Source organism: Microcebus murinus, chromosome 6 (assembly GCF_040939455.1).
Source record: "Microcebus murinus isolate Inina chromosome 6, M.murinus_Inina_mat1.0, whole genome shotgun sequence".
Taxonomy (NCBI): domain Eukaryota; kingdom Metazoa; phylum Chordata; class Mammalia; order Primates; family Cheirogaleidae; genus Microcebus; species Microcebus murinus.
In genome coordinates this window covers 42,138,122-42,142,899 of record NC_134109.1, presented here as the reverse complement: position 1 = coordinate 42,142,899, position 4,778 = coordinate 42,138,122, and positions in this window count along the sequence as shown.

Below are 4,778 nucleotides of genomic sequence, written 5' to 3'. Positions count from 1 at the left end.
CCCATTAGAAGGGTTCCTGTTCCCGCCGGCCGCGGCCCGGGGCGGCGCAGGGGCCACTCACCGCCACCCCTGCCCGCCTCAGGTGCGCGCGGAGGGCTACGTGGGGCGGACTCCGACCCATCCCCGGCAAAGTCATGTTGAAAAACGATTCTGCTACCATCGCTCGGCCTGGTGGCTCCGGTCTGAGACCACGACAACTGTGTGTTGGGGGGGAGGGGATCGGTAATTGCACTCCCAGGGGTTTTTTTGTTTTGTTGTTGTTTTTGTTTTTGGCTGAGTGGGGGAGTGATTAAAAAGAAAAAGGAATCCTGGAAGCTTTTGGACGAGGCCGAGGACGGAGCTGCTCTTGGCTGGGGGCGAGGGGGCCGAAAAGAGCGAGCGGCGAGAGCCGGGCGGGACGAGACGCCCGCGCTCCCAGCCTCCCCGGTTATCCGCTCGGGTTTCCGCTCACGTTCAGCGCGGGCGGGCAGAGGCTCGAGCCGCGGCCGCCGGCCCTGGCAGACCCGCGAGCGAGCGGGGCTTCCGGCGCGCGGGCCCAAGGAGGCGCCTACCTTTTAAATATAGTTGTTTCAATCCATCCATCTAGCTACGTCTGCATCTTTTTGTCTCAGACTCTAAAAACGTCCTTGGGATCCATCCAAAGGACCCTAACCAAATGGAGGAGGAGGGGGCCCAAACCACAAAGATCGTGGGGCCAAGTCCAGAACAGCGTTGACATAAAAACAAAGCCACACACAAACCCCCTCCAAAACACCCCAGCTTAGACTCGCAGGGTTTCGACGACGTTTTGCAGAAGCGGCGGCCCCCAAGAGCACGCTCTCTCCCTCTCTCCCACTCCCGCTTTCATCTCCAGATCATACATCGTTTTTGCAATGGTCGTTATTACACACTTCAAAATTCGTAAGAGAAAAAAATACATCAGCCTACAGAAGAGCTCCACGTTTGCAGAGGTCCATCCGGTCGGTCTATTGGAGGTATTGGGGTAATGGCAGACAGACAGAGGGACACACAGATATGGATAAAGATAGACAAGACAGACGGACACTTACCTTACAGTCGCATGGGAGGTTAGAGAAAAAATCAAATTATCCTTCAAAATTCCAAATAACCAGCTATCCTAAAAGAAACCAAGAGTATTGAGTTAGAAACCTTGCAGTCTTCTCCCCTCCATAAAAAGTCAAACACAACCAAAAACATTAAAAAAAAAAAAGAACAGAAAATGAAGAAAGGGGCTAGAGTTCAAAACACGCATGGGCCCCTTCGATACATACAAAGTAGACGTGGTGAGTGAAGGCTGCTCTAGCGATTTTTATTTTTAATCACAGTGGAGGCTGAGTTGGAGCTGAGGTCGGTCCCGCTCTCAGGGAGATTTGCTGAGAAAGCGCCTCTCTGGCAACTTTTTGACGCAAACTCTCCAACCAATGGCAGGGAGAGAATGATTGACACATCTAAGCCAGAGGGAAAATAATAAAAACACACAACAGGGGGAGGAAAACAGGCCGCTGCTGCACTGGGGGACGAGCAAGCAACAAATCCAGGCCTCCGACATTACCAGAATGTTCTTGAAAGACACTGGACTCCGCTTAAAATATACATTATGGGCTGGAGCATGTGAACTAATTGTATAATTAAGATGATGGACAGGAGGCCTCCCCTTCTTTTCCTCTTCCTTTACTCCTTTCCTTTCCCTCTTTCCTTTTCTGTTTTTTATTTTAAGGAATGGAAGAAAGGAAACCCATACAACGTAAGATAGGAAGATAAAAATACTTAAGTAAAGGCTGGAGAAGGGTGGGTGTGGGGTTAACTGGGTTATCGCATTCAACGCCACGAGTAAGTGTTCGGATCCGAGGCAGAAAGAAAGTCGGGTTGGAGCCCGAAACCACGACTGTGTCATCTCGAACAGGGCCAGACCGCGCTGAGGGCCAGAAAGGGTAAAGGAAGGAGGCCTGGGAGTGAGGTGTGGGCACCTAGGGAAGAGAGACAGATAAACAAGTCCAAGAACAAACTATTTATAAAACCTCAGTGTCTTCTCTATTCCCTATGCCCTAATGAATATCCTCTGGTCCCCGAGCAAGCGACCCGGACTTTCGGTATGCGCGGAGGGTTTTTGGAGTTGAGAAGCCAGGGCCGGCTGCAAAGAACACGAACACCCATATCTAACCGCAGGGATAGTTTGGGGGAAGCAGCGGGGACCAGGTCAGCCCTCGCTGGATGCGAGTGTGGGGTCGGCAAGTTGTAGGGGAGGAAGCGAATGAGGGAGGCCCCCGCCCGGTTGGAAACAGGGTTTCTGTGTTAGAACAAACGCCACCAATCGCCGGACCGGCCTGGAGCTAACTGGGCTGGCGCCGCCCGAGCCCGGGGCTGAGAGCCCGGAGGCTGGGAAGTGTGGGGACCAGAGGACCCGAGCCGGAAAGAGTGACCCCCAGCCCAACTTTTCCGCTGGCACAGAGAGCGGGGACCTGAGAGCTTTCCAAAGGATCTGAGTCCCTAGAAAAGCAGAAACAGCTTAGGCGGAGTATGGGGGCGGGGGGGGGGGGGCGGCGAGTGGAACTACTGAGTGCGTGTGAACCGGGGTAGGGGTGGGGGTGGTGGCAGCAGAAGACGGCTCTTCCCACACAACTTCCAGTGCGGAAAAAGAAAAAAATCTCTTCCTAACCCCCCACCCCCAACCACCACCACCACCACCACTGTGGCAAGTGGGCCCAAAGAAACAGCTCGCTGCCTTTAATTTGGGGACCTATGTTAATGAAGTTGGTAATTAATTCGTCGCTTTGTTGTCGGTTCTTATACTGTATGTGTAATCAAATGTGGCCGTCCTTGGGATTTACAGCAATTAACGAATTACTGGAGTGCGCACGAGGCAGCAAGCCCTCGGCAGCCGGGCTGGGCTGTGGCTCGAGCTCGGCCTGAGGCTGGGGACTCCGTGGCCGCGGCCCCCCTCGCAGGTGTCTCTAGAGCTTTGGGCCCGGGCGGCCCCCCGAGCCCCCGAGCGGTCCCGAGCCCGCCCTGCCCGGCCCTCCGCAGCAGCTCCAGTCCCGAGACCCGCTGGCTGTCGCGTTCCCAGGAGTCGAGACTTTCTGGGGGCCCGGGCTGGGGGGGGAGGGTGAGTACGGACCTTTTCCCCTCACCCCGCCCCCACCGTACCGAAACACCTGGAGACCGCCCCCAAGCCTCGCACTGGGGCGGGGGAGGGGGGACTGACGCCCCAGGCGGTGTGGCCCGGGTGGCGCTGGCTGTCGGAGGCTCTGGTCGGGCGCGCTTGGTCTCGGTGACAATGCTTTCTATGAAGGAAGGGCAAATCCACTCCGATCGCCTGAAGCAGTCTCCTTCCTACCCTGAGAAAAGACAGTCTTTCCCCCAGTTTAATCACAATGACGTTTAAAGCATCAAAGAGCGAAAAAGAAAAATGGTCGTTGTGGATCGGGCAGAGGGGAAGGGCCGGAGGGAAGCCCTGGGGACACTGGGGGTGGGATGGGGTGGAGGAATATCAGAACACGCGCTCGGGACCTCCACGGAGTAAGTGAAAATTTTGGGCCCGGAGATCCGACCGCTGTAGTGTCCAGTGTCGGGGGAAACCCCTCAAGCCCCGCGTAGAGGCTTGCGATGTCCTCCCAGATGGCGGGGGCGGCTGAATCTCCTTGAACGTTCTGGGGTTCTGTTCGACAGGGGCAGCTTTCTGCGCGGTGGGGCGTGGGAGGGCTTTTCCCCTTCCCGCGGCCAGCGGCAGACAGCTCCGGCTTCTCCTTTGCCCTCCAGTCTAATACCTTCGCAGAAATACGGGGCCAATAAACCACGAGTTGGAAATGGACAGTGTTAAATAAACAAGGGTCTCTTTAAAATTCTCATCCACTTCAGATGTCTAAAGTAAGATTGTGATGATTTTGTCACGGTTTGGTAAATTTACCCCTTTAAGAGGCTTTCATAAATCCCAGAACACACCTTCAGCCAGATTTGAATATAGATTTAGGTTTTAAAACCCAGAAGCTGGAAACACCGCTTTATCAAAGAGAATTTCCCTTTAGCTTAGCAATGTGCTGAAGCTCTTAAAAGATTGGATCTGAGGGAGAGAGAGACAGAGAGGAGAAAGAGAACTAGAGACAGAGAGAGGCAGACAGGGGGGGAAAAAGACTTTCTTTTTCTTTCTAGAGGAATTCTGCCCAGACTCGGCAGCAGTTGGTAGCAGGCAAGCTTTCTCCTGGGTGTCGCCTGGAAAAGTTGCAAAATTGCTCTTCACCTGTAAGAACATGCTCTTTATCTTCCAGTCTCTTCTTGTCAATTTGGAAATTGCAGACAGCCCGGCTCAGGTACAGTCCCCACAAACCCTATTCTAGGTCAGGACAAAAGCCACTGGCTTTGGGGAGAGGGGGGCTGGGTTGTTTTACTGAAAACCTTAGACGCTTGGTGGGAGAAAAAGACTCCTTGGATGAAAAGTCTAACTCTTGATTTTCAGTAAGTTCTTGAACTTCCAATATGCTTACTGTCTGTTCAGTGTATTTCCTCTATCCGTGTTTAACTTCTTTTCTGTGTCCTGTCTTTTAATTTTTTTTTCTATGAATCCAACTTACGGTGGCATGCTTTGTGTTTTAAAATAATTTTCTCTAACAAGTGGATGTTTTTTAATTACCACGTTTACAATTATTTTACTATGCATATGAGATGTAAGTATTTAGAAGTTAAATTAAGAAAACTGATACACAGGGAATCAAATTATTTGTCAGAACTTGCATGCAGTTTCCAGAGTATGGCTGATATTCATATTTTGAAATCTAGATTCATGC